The 12,599-nt window shown below is 41.6% G+C and overlaps 1 long non-coding RNA gene across 2 annotated transcripts in view; it reads right to left on the bottom strand.

Moving 5' to 3' along the window:
* Positions 1-10,414: 10,414 nt before the first annotated feature.
* Positions 10,415-12,599, bottom strand: part of LOC308475920 — a 45,523-nt gene continuing 43,338 nt past the window's right edge. For both annotated transcript variants that reach the window (XR_013985533.1, XR_013985534.1), the window contains one exon: positions 10,415-10,681. This is a non-coding gene — a long non-coding RNA (uncharacterized lncRNA). The remainder of the gene's footprint in view (positions 10,682-12,599) is intronic.

Raw genomic sequence — 12,599 nt, 5'->3', positions numbered from 1 at the left:
CACTACTGGTTCCTCACAACCATTTATCCTTTTGTCTATGAGCAGCTCCTGAAAACTCTTTAAATAACCCACCAGGAAGTTTTCTAGTGAAAACGCCACTGAAATGAATGAAAATTTAATGAATGGAAGCGTGAATAGGTGTCGACTGTGTTCTAAATAAATATTCAGCGCAAAAGTATAAACTGGAGTAGTAAAGACTGAAAAATAAAAAAAGGAACAGTGAAATATATAAACCTGAAAGTAATTTGGACTCACGGGTTTCAGCTGTGAATTTTCTTCATTGCTTCATATCACCAAGTAGTCAGTTTTGTCAGAAGGCATTATTATTTTAAACCAAATAATTTTCTTGGTGAAGCTCAAACTCACCAAGGTGAAACTGCATGGCTTTATAATGTTTTAACTCACTTTGAAATTAATGTTGACTAAAGTTTTGTGTTCAAGCTGGGGAAAAGGACACAAATAAAATGAGCCTAAAAGCTACAGCCATCTTGCAACTGTACACTGCAGTCTCCTAAACTGATACTATACAGAGAGCCAAAATATTAACTCTAACACAAACATATTACATTTCATACCTTGGATAGGTCAGTTTACATTTTCCCCTCTCTCTTTATCCTTAAAAAAAAACACCTTGCTGCTGTGATGTTTTAGATATATTTCCTTACACCTTGCCTCCCCCTGCTGGTTGTGCAAGAAGGAATTTATACAGTCTAAATAAAAGCAGCCAAATTAACAAATGGCCGTGGTTCACCTTAGTACTAAGAAACTCAGAACTGGCTCACTTAGTTCTCCTTAGCTGTCTTCTGCCTAGTGAAGAGCTGGGTGGAAGAAGCAGTTCCTGGCCCAGAAATTGTCTTCTGCTCAGCTTCAGATCTGAAGGTGGAGGAGAAGGAGGTGCATCCAGGGATGAGATGCTATCTGCCCAGCCCATGACACTCTTGTGTCATCTGTGCTATGCATTTAAAGCACTCTTATAACACTTGAAACAGTCATGGCTTCCCCACCAATAATCCAGAGAACTGTAGTTTTCTTAAAGGGACCAAAAGTTCTTAGGAGACCCCTGTTCCCTTCACAGAACTGCAGTTCCCATAATTCACTGGGAAGAGGAATTGATTGCTAAACCACTTGGGGAGTTGTATCTCTGTGAGGGAAAAAATGGGTTGGGGGTCTCCTAACATCTCTAAACACTCTTAACAAACTACATGTCATAGGATTGTTTGGAGGAAACCATAACTTGATATTTATTTGTACATACATACATACATACATACATAACATACCCCACAAGACTCAAGGCAGAAACAAGACTTGCTTAAAACATAGAAAAGGCAATCTTTTTGAAAAACCAATTGAACATTCATAGAATTAAAACTATATACATATAGAAAATCTGTCTGTAACATACAAAAAATTACATTGGAGACAGCAGTGTTTAAAGTGGTATATATTGATTGGCAGGTGTGGTCAACGTTCACATAGCTGTCTGTCTTCAGCTCGATCTGATTTGGGGATCAAAGTGGGAGATGTACATGCACACACTGTTCTCTGAGTATATTAACAATTATCTTCCCTCAGTCCATTGATATTAATGGCACTTCTCATAGACTCAGGTGTGTTGCATTCATGGATAAATAAATGCACAGACATCCCAATGTACTATGTATTTACTATAAAGCATTATTTATTTTAATATTTATAAATGAACTTAAAATATACCAAGGGCAGCTATAAAAGATAAAAACATAATACCACAATGACAACAGTAAAAGGATCAGTACCATATCACGTCTTCAACTGTCTCCAAAAATTACAGATTGTGGGTGACTGTAACAGAAATGTCCCACATGGAAAGCGCTGCTCCAAGTTACTATGGAGCAGTTGTCTGATATCTGTGGAACTTGCAGGAAAAGCTCTCCTACAGATTGCAGTGTCTTCTGGGTATATAAAGGATAATAAGGTGGTCTCTCAAGTAACCTGGTTCTCAGTTGCATATTGCCATATAGGATAGTACCAAAACCTTGAATTTGACCAGCCAGTGCAAATCTCTCAAGCAGGACGTTATATGTTGGCGGTAGTTTACCTCCTCAGGATTATGAAATGTCACATTGAGCACAGTTTTTGAAAATTACATTCAATCAATGCATATGTCTGAAAGACTGCCTCCTTCCATGCAGAGGGAACCCTCTTGGTCGTTCCACCACCTACAGAAATTTGTGGGTGGGGATGGCTCAGCAGAGTCCATGCCCTGTGGCAGCTCCTAAGTTGTGAAACTCCCTCCTCACAGAGTTCCTCTGGCACCATGGCTGTATATAGTCATTGTTTTATGCTGAAAACAAACTTCTTCACCACTTTAAGTGTATATTTTTAGGACCCACTCTAGTCTTGTGATGTTATTGTTGTATTTCAAATTGCTTTGACCTGCCCATGGATCTTGGGGCATAATATGGATAATAAATCAGATAACAACAACAACAACTTTTCCAAGAAAACTTTTCCCCCTGTCCTTCCCCCATTTGCACCACAGGTATTCAGGCATTCTTCTTCTTTTGCGATCACTCATAGCCGAGTAACATTGTCTTCCATAAACATGGTTTTAACAATGGGTCCATAAGTGACTGTGGAGGCCAATTCTGGATCTACACGTCCTTCCACAGTGGGGATATTGGTTACCGGGCAGGAGTTAATCACAGTGTGGATTTGCCAAGTGTGCCTTCAAGCATATAGGGTACCCCACACGGTCAGGGGACCTGTGGATTGGAGTTCCAACATGGAGGCACCTATGCATATTATCGTGAACACACATGGGCTCCCCCTTCAGACCTTCTACTTGGCACATTCCAAACCAGTGGCAATGGGGACACTGGGTGGGGATCAAGTGTGTGTGACCCTGCTCTCCTCTGCATGCATTCTTGGAATACTTTGGGGTGAACCTACAAAGTGAACATGCAGATCTTTCAGATATGGGGGTCCTTCAAATACCAGTATACCAGAAACACGTGTGGCAAAAGAAAAAATTTCAATCGCAGACAAAAGTATGTATTCCAGGAGTAATCTCACCCTAGGCGTTCTCACCATAGATGTAAGTCGGGTGGTAAAATGCAGATATGCAGCTTTTCAGGAATGAAAATACCCTACAGATCTGCAGGAATGCAAACGAAAGCAGCATCTGCAATGCTTATAGAGGAACCTATACCCACAACTGTAGAAATCTTTGCATAAGGCATATATGAACCCCAGGATGTATAATTTTCTGCATGGCACCAAGATGGGTGGCAATTTACATTAAATTGCTATGTTTTGGTTAAATGGCACCTTAGCTACCAAGCAACTCTTTGAATACTTGTTTCTTTAATTATTATTTAATTTTGTGGTTATGACTGGCTTTCAGTTAAAGAGGGGACTACTGACAAATTCAATTAAATGAAAATAGAGGACTTAATGGTCCATGCTAATGATTCATTTCATACATAATATTTTATCATTTTTCCATGAAAATCTGTAATGAATGCTTAGCATGTATTAATAAATGCTTACGTTGAAACTACATTCCCGTGCGGTAATTAAAATGGTTTGCTAATAGTATTTGTTTATAAGTGGCTTTAAAAAAGAAAAGAAAAACAATTTAAGTTTTCTCTCTGATGTTATCATAGCACAAAGAATGGATTTAAAATAAAAATAAATAAATCAGAAGCAGAAAATCTCAACCTAAAACATGCAGTATTTTGCAATACCAACAGGTTGCCTCAGGAAAAAAGTACTTCTGTCCACACCTATATCTTGGTTATAATATATTTTACATGGTTGTTTATTTATATATATATATATTTTAAAAATTATATGGATGTTTTATGATGGCCTATACTTATATAGACAGCATCTTAAATCTAGACAGCATCTTAAAAAGTAGAGACATCCCCTTGCCAACAAAGGTCCATATAGTAAAAGCTATGGTTTTCCCAGTAGTGATGTATGGAAGTGAGAGCTGATCGCCGAAGAATTGATGCTTTTGAATTATGGTGCTGGAGGAGACTCTTGAGAATCCCATCGACCGCAAGAAGATCAAACCTATCCATTCTTAAGGAAATCAGCCCTGAATGCTCACTGGAAGGGCAGATCCTGAAGCTGAGGCTCCAATACTTTGGCTACCTCGTGAGAAGAGAAGACTCCCTGGAAAAGACCCTGATGTTGGGAAAGATGGAGGGCACAAGGAGAAGGGGACGACAGAGGACGAGATGGTTGGACAGTGTTCTCGAAGCTACCAGCATGAGTTTCACCAAACTGCGGGAGGCAGTGGAAGACAGAAGTGCCTGGTGTGCTCTGGTCCATGGGGTCACGAAGAGTCGGACACGACTAAATGACTAAACAACAACAATACTTATAATGCCTAATAAAGGTTTGGCAAAGTAAGTAAATAAATATAAGTACATTCAAGTGCTGTGGGTTCCTTCCGCCTGCTCCAGCCCTCTGCACTGTATGATATTCTGTTCTAGAATATTTCCCTTCCTGCCAATCCTTAGGAGGAATTTATGCAGGGAAGGGAGAAGAGGGTAGTGAGAGAATGGTGAAAATTATGTTCTGACTTGTGTAAATGGAAGCAACTCCCATTTATGCTAAGGCAAAGCCACCACAGAAGACAACCCAATCAAGATCTTTATCCAGTTTTCATTTAAGAAATAACCTGAAACATGACACTTCCATTCTTCAGACCTATGATCTTCTCAATTCCTCTCCTATTTAAATGCACGGCGAGGGTCTGTGCACTCATTTTGGTACAAATGGGAAACTGCCCCAAAGGCGGCCCAATTTGCATCCGTACCAAAAATGAAGGACCAGAGGACAAGGATGGGCAGGAATAAGAATCCCATTTGGAGCTCTCTCTCACTTCCGTTTGTTCTGTTTGGGGATAGGGGCCGCTCACATCTGTCTGCCAAATTAAACGAACCTACCTCTAAGGGTTGCTGTGGACATAAAATGGGATGTATGCTGCCCTGGGCCATTTGGCAGAATGCTGAGGTGCACATTTCTTGAGCAGAATTCTCCAGTTGTGGGCAAAAAATAATAATAATAATAAAATATAAAATAAAAAAAATAAAGGTTAGGTTGGCAAAGCAAGGGGAAAGAAGGGGAAATGGGGGCTGCCAACCAAATAATGGTATAAGAATGCCCCCTTCTCTCCCAGGCACAAGCTGGAGCTTTGCCTTTATTTTTTCTCTGCAATAGTTCCCACTGCTGAATAGGCAAACAGCTTTTTTTAAAAAACGGAACAGCAGCATGTCTGTTTGAGAGTAGGAAGGAACTGCTGCTGCAAGGAAGAGTGAAAGTCAAATTCCAGCTGTGCAGAGGGGGAAAGAAACCTCCATTCATCAGATCCTGCCCAAGGTCAAATGCCACGAGGGACTTATTCCCCGTAGTACATAAACTTAGGCTATTCGTTTTAATTTGGACAATGTCTTGATTTTCTTTTATGTGAATTCACTGGGTTAAGCGCCCATGCCTTGGCACGGGGGCATAATTTGAAGGATGTTGCCAATGCAAATGTTCGAATATTACTTGGATTTTCCATTTGCAAATGCAAAACTTGGAGGAGTTTTGATCGGCCATGATATTAAAACCCGGTACACTCGTGGGTTAAATCCTCTACGTGTGGGGACTGTTCAAAAAGCGGTAAGAGGGTTCACAGAGCTCTGTATGCATGTACTATGCCACCCCAATCTCCAAGTGGTGAGAGATTCCAGGATTTCTGGGCACTTTCCTAGGGTTTGTGTTTCCTTTGGAATGAGGCACAACATAGACTGTGGGTTGCTGTCAGCTAATGGTAGCACTGCCTACAGAGCCTCTTCTGATACATATGGACGAGTCTATTACAGGGTCAGGTATTCCTTCAGATATCTAGGCCCAAGGTTTAAATATCAGCAAAAGTACCAAGTATATAGTTTGGTAGCAAACTGGAGGTTAGTGCAGCTTCTTCAAAATTGGCGAAATGGGTGACTACTAAGTGGTCTACCCACCACATTCTGTAATAGCCGCCACTTCTGAAACAGCTTTAAGGGTAGCCCCACATATAGCACATTATAACAATCTAGTTTTGAGGTTACCAGAGCATGGGTCACTACAGCCTGGCTCTGTCATCGCTGGTAAAAGTCATGTACAGGCTGAGATGTGTGATGTATTACCCCGAGGCATTCACGATTAGCTCTAAATACTCAATTTACCCCATAACTTACATTTCCCCAAATGACTCTTGATCCCATCCTGTTTTGCCATGGGAAGATTCCACCCAGTGTATGTTGCATGTGTCTCCGCCCTCCTTGCCACCCCTTCTGAAGCCTCACTTACCCAGGTGTGGCTTCTGGCGACATCCTGCACGAGCCTTGCAAAATCATGCAAGATTCGCCAGAACCCGGAAGCCGCTGCAGCTTCTTCTTCTTGGTTTTCCAGTGGCAGCAGCAGCAGGAGGACACCCAAGGCAGCAGGAGGACACCCCTTGGATTCTGCCACCTGAGGCATCTGTCTCAGCCTGCCTAATGAACGGGATTGCCCTGCTTACCACTAATGATATTATTATTAATTTATTTTTTATACCCCGCCCATCTGGCTGGGTTTTCCCAGCCACTCTGGGCGGCTTCCGATAGAATATTAAAATACAACAATCTATTAAACATTAAAAGCTTCCCTAAACAGGGCTGCCTTCAGATGTCTTCTAAAAGTCTGGTAGTTATTTTACTCTTTGACATCTGGTGGGAGGGCATTCCACAGGGCGGGTGCCACCACCGAGAAGGCCCTCTGCCTGGTCCCCTGTAACCTCAGTTCTTGCAGTGAGGGAACCGCCATAAGGCTCTTGGAGCTGGACCTCAGTGTCTGGGCTGAACTATGGAGGTGGAGACGCTCCTTCAGGTATACTGGACCGAGGCTGTTTAGGGCTTTAAAGGTCAGCACCAACACTTTGAATTGATTTGATAGTCTGCAATTCCTTATTCCCACACAAGAAAAGAAAACTCCCCATAGGGAAGAATAGGTGCTTGAATCTTAAGCACAGGACCAATCTACTTTCGCGAAGCAACAACAGAGATCAGGTGCAGATTTTATTTCCGAAAGCTACTCAGAGAGCGTGGTGTCAAACTGCACCGCAGCACCAAGGAAATATATGTAACAAAAGTGATCTGATCGCCTGGCTTTCTCCCCTCCGCCTCCCCTCACTCTAGGCTTTACATCCCGAATTTCTACTCCAGTGACTCTGTAGCCAGATACGAACACAATAACGCTTGTCAAGAACTGTGCCTCTCTGTGCTGGCCACCTATAAAGGAGGCTCCCCTCTTCTCCGAGTCCTGGCTCTGCAGTCTGAGCCAGTCCCTTTCTGCATGGCTTGTGCTGGACAATGTTGTACAATCAGGTTCAAAACCTGAGGCCGCCCGGCGCTGTCGCACATGTGCAACCTCAAAGGGCGAAGAGAAAATGGGACAAGGCAGGGGTCAGTGACAAGTGGCCGTGCACGGCCGGTGCAGGGATGAAGTGGGGTGGAACAAGAGCAATAGAAACGATGGAGTTTTTTGTTTTCCCAGGCTCCGACGGGAGCTCCTGGAAAGGTGCTCCTTCTCTGTCACTCACACAGACCGCAATGCACGCTGCCTTTTGGTGAAAGGGAAGACAGGGCCTGTCATAAAAGCCTGAGTGTAGCTCAGTTACAGACCCGAGGGCAACATGTGCTCAACAACAGAGGATATCAGAAACACTAAATTTGCTAGTTAATGTTTCAGGCATCCATACATTATGGGGTGGTTGAGGGTTGCTGTTTTTTTTTTAACCACTGCAGAAGGATGACTTCCCCCACCCGCCCTTTTGACAGATTTACGGCACAATCCTATGCATGTTTACTTAGATTAAAGTCCTGTGTTCCACAGGGCTTGCTCCTTTGTAAGTGGGTTTAGGATTGCAGCCTCAATATAGGGAAGAATGCTATTCAATTCAGTAGGATGACAAAGGATCGTCACAATACACATGTTTGTGTATTGAAGGCTGTGAGTTAACGCATGCTTACTTGGGAGTCAGAACAGAGGAGAAATTAGGTTCCGGTTCACACTTCACAAGATAATACACAAACTGAAATTCGGCTGTCCTTCAACATTTGCATCCCCACCCCCCAAATTTTGCAGTTCTATGACCAAACAAAAGCATACAAACTAATAGGGGGAAATGTTCATAAAACGCCTGCATTTCTGTCAGCGTACAAAAATGCATTGAATCTGGGGAATTGCTTGCAAAAATGTGTTTATTAAGAGAAATGTATACTAAAATGATGGTGAATTTTTGTGAGGATTTTTCAAAAATGCAAACTGATGTGGAAATGTAGCAAATAAGAGTGGAAAAAATGAAAGGCACCCAAACCCTGAAAGTCTTCCATTTCCTTCTCAGGAGTAAGTCCTACTGAATTTAGCAAGGCTTAATCCCGAGTAAACATGCACAGACTCAGGTGCACATATTGAAATATTCTTTGGAGAAAATATTTCTGAAGGTATTCATTTATGCTAATGAACACATGTGAAATGCAAGCAAGTATCAGAAATAAATGGACTAAGTACAAGTGAAGAAGATTCATAAAACACATTTCAATCAGTCTTTGAATCTATTTTTCTCTGCTCTGTTACAAATTGCATACTTTTTCATTTGGTTTTGTTCTTTAAGCATGAACAAAGCATGAACAAAGAGCAGATTACAAGCCAGGTGAATTACATGTCTGTTTACAGTTGTGTTGCACAAATCCTATGTATCATTTGCTAAACTATTCCCCAAAGAAATATGTATAAAACTTTTTTTTAATAGATAAACCAAATAGATCTGATGACAATCTGTTGGCATTTTTTTTATTTCTTTCAGATGTTGAAGGGCATTTCATCTGCTTTCCTTAGATTCATAATTTTTTTTTAAAAAAAGCAAAACAAAACTGCAGCTATAGCTTTCTCATCACAGTCCATTTGTTTTCTTTTGTACTTTATTGCTTTAATGCTCATCAACTATATTATTTGATTTGATGATATCATTGCAATTAAGAGAAACACAATCCTAATATATTTGAACTGGTTTTTGTTTGAACAGATCTTTTTTAAATGGCTCTGGAAGCATTTTCCGAGAGGCTGATCAAATAAGAAGTTTAAAATTGTAGTTAAAAATCTCACATTCTTTTAGTGTGTGTTTATATAGAGATGCTTTCAGTGATCAACGTATATAAGGCTCAAGTGCCACATACTGGAAGCTACATTTAATGCCTTAGCAGACCCATGACTGGTAATGATGTTGTGCAATGTCACAAATTGTGCTTTTCAATTCGCCCTCCATGCATCCGCACTTGTCCTTGATTGTTCAAGCCCAAATCCAGATGTAGAGCATGGAGTGCCTGGGGCCAACACAGATTCCCCACATTGTCCTGGTCCTGTTTTGCCTTATGATGCAGCAGCTGAGGTTGCAGTGCGAGATGTTGCCCCAACAGTCAGTTTCTCAGGTTTCCAAATGTTCCCAGAGATGTTGGTGACCTCTCATCTAAACACTGACATATGGGATGAGGAGGAGTTGCAGTGTAGAAGGGGCTACATTTGCGGCTATAGACTGAGGTTTCCCCCAACAGTTTCTCAGGTTTCCAAATGTCCCCATGGGTCTCCAAAGATTGAGGAGCCTTCTTCCAACCAGTGAAGATCCTAGTTTGGGCACCACATGACAATCAGCTGAAATGAAGGGCAGAGCCACAGATTCCCCAGACGACATACCTAAAACCATGGTCATCTAAGGCAAAAGCCAGTTTCATGGAATACTACAGATGTACTGCAATTCAGATCTTGATACGCTCTTCAACATAGCTTCATTGCTATCTGGCCAATGGGGAGATCTGGCCAAAAGAAACAAGCCACAACAGTCTTGTGCCACTGCAGCTGATATTAGCATAAGTTATGTATTTGCTCTAAATTAACCCCTCCATAGTCTTTCAGCAAACCTGTCCTGTACAAATTAAGTACAGTGGTACCTTGGGTTACATATGCTTCAGGTTACATACGCTTCAGGTTACAGACTCCACTAACCCAGAAATAGTGCTTCAAGTTAAGAACTTTGCTTCAGGATGAGAACAGAACTCGTGCTCCGGCGGCGTGGCAGCAGCAGGAGGCCCCATTAGCTAAAGTGGTGCTTCAGGTTAAGAACAGTTTCAGGTTAAGTACAGACCTCCGGAACGAATTAAGTACTTAACCCAAGGTACCACTGTACTCGTGTCACTTCAAATTCATTATCCACACTGCAGGAAAGAAGAGGGGATGGCAGGGGTTACAGTTCAGGCATCTGTGATTAAAATTAGAACTGGGTCAAGATGTTTTTCTGAGAAAAGTTCTGAGATTTTTCTTTTTCCTCAAACCCTTAGAAGAAGGCCTCTTTGCAGACTTTTCTCCAAATATTTTATTGTACTTCATCATTAAGATCATTTGCAATCTGCCCTCTGCTTCAGTGTCTCAGGGCTCAAAATACAGATACATGAAAAATAGCAATATGAAAATGGATAAAAAGACAGGTGGAAAAATATAAATCACAATAAAATTAAATCACAGTGATAAAACCAAAAAGCAGCAACAGCAAATGCAGATTACTCTCAGCATCCAATGCACCTCAGGGCTCCCCAAAGGCCTGGACAAACAGATGTGTCTTCACCTAACAACAAAAGAAAGAAAGAAAATAAAAGTGTTGAAGTTAGAGACACCTGAAACAACCAGCCCATTACTCCCCCGCAGACATTGGTTTGGCACCTCCTCTGCTTCTTCTGATTCAGATAGTAGAGAAAGACAAATATATATATATGCCAGACCCTCCAAGTGTCCCTATTTTCTAGGGATCTCCCTGATTTGATCCCAGAATGTCCCACTTTTCCTTAGAATGTCCCTATTTTCATAGGAGAGATGTTGGAGGGTATGGAGTTATCCAACCCCTGAACCTTCTGAAGGCAATCCTATATGTTAATGTTTTATTATGTTTTTATATATGTTGGAAGCTGCCCAGAGTGCTGGGGCAACCCAATAAGATGTGTGGGGTATAAATAGTAAAATTTACATTGTGGAATGGGACGTCCCTATTTTTACTGGAGAAATGTCAGAGGGCATGATATCCACCATCTTTTGTGATAACCACCATCTCCGTTCCAATACTGCAGAACTACATTAAGTCTTGGGCATTGGGGAGGATGCAGAATGATGGCTACACCACCAACACATTTGCTGCTGTTGCCACTTATAGACTTAGGCTCCAATTATATGAAAGAGTGCCTCTTTCCCTAGAGGCCCCCCTTAGGTGTTAAGAGAGCAGATGGTTCACCATCCTCAAAAGTGTGGGGTGGAAGTGGCAGCCCAGGACAGAGCTTTATCTATGGCAGCTCCTAGGTTGTGTAATTCCCTCCCCACAAAAGTGTGCCTGACACCTGAATTTCTGTCATATTCTGAAGACACGCCTATTACCAGGATAATTTCTCTTCCCCCTGCACAAATCTGGATAAATGGTCGTCTCATTCCAGTGTCCACAGATTTTGTGCACAGTACTAACTGGAATATGCCGAGATTTCTAAAACTTTTCTGTACCCATTTATTTTTACATTAAAGGTTTTCCGGTGATAAAAGTGCTTTAAAAAACAACAACAACTGGAGGTTGTTTTTATCCCTTGCACGGGTAGTTCAATAGAAATAAATCCTAGAACACAGAGCCGGCGGTACTTTAAAGACGAGCTCTCCGTTTATTTAACTTGGGAAAGTCTTGCGTTTGTCTTTCTAAACAACTCTGTGGAAGTGATTCCCTGAAGACGGCGGACTTCAAGACTTGCACTAGACTAGCATCTGAGAATGCTCAGCCATCCTCCGTTTGTCCGTTTTAAACAATAAATTACCTGTAGAGCATAAACTACAAACAGTACATACATTATGCATATACTGTGAGAATCGTGCCCCATGAAAGGTAATTATATCTTTGCATTGTTACATGTAAAAATAAGTTTCACTGGGGATGTTTATAGCCAAAAGAAATAGACTAGTAATGTTAGAGGATGTAAGCTGACTGGAGCAGCATGTAATACCCACTTATGCAGCTAATTAATCATCATGATTAATTGGAGCAAAAAGAGGGATAGAATACCTGAGTAAACCAAAATTGCTTGGTCATAGCAGAAAGGTCTGCAAGATGTGCGTTTGTGTGTTTATGTGTATTATAAGGATCACTGCGGCTGAGGCGGGTTGTGAAGCTTGAGAAAAGTAGCAGTTGCCCAGCAAAAAAACGCTTTTGGCAACTATTGACCTTTGAGTTCCTAACCTAAAGGATATATAAACATCACAATGTTTTTTGGCAGGTTTTCCCTGATAACCTGCTGGAAGAAGCAGAGAATATCCCGAAGCCATTTTACATGCACAATTTAACAATTATGCGGTCAGGGCAGGGACGAAACTGTTAAGCTGCTGGGCTCTGACTGCAGATGTTTGGAACCTTTTACTCGCTGACAAAAGGAATGTAAATCCTTACCCTGCGTGATGAATATCGCAACTAACCTGTTCCAGCACCACCACCTCCCAACCACCCAAATGTAATGCTAAAT

This window comes from Podarcis pityusensis (genome assembly GCF_964106645.2).
Source record: "Podarcis pityusensis genome assembly, chromosome: 4".
NCBI classification, from domain to species: domain Eukaryota; kingdom Metazoa; phylum Chordata; class Lepidosauria; order Squamata; family Lacertidae; genus Podarcis; species Podarcis pityusensis.
Note: the sequence above shows the minus strand (reverse complement) of the source record. Positions and strands in the feature narration are given on the sequence as shown.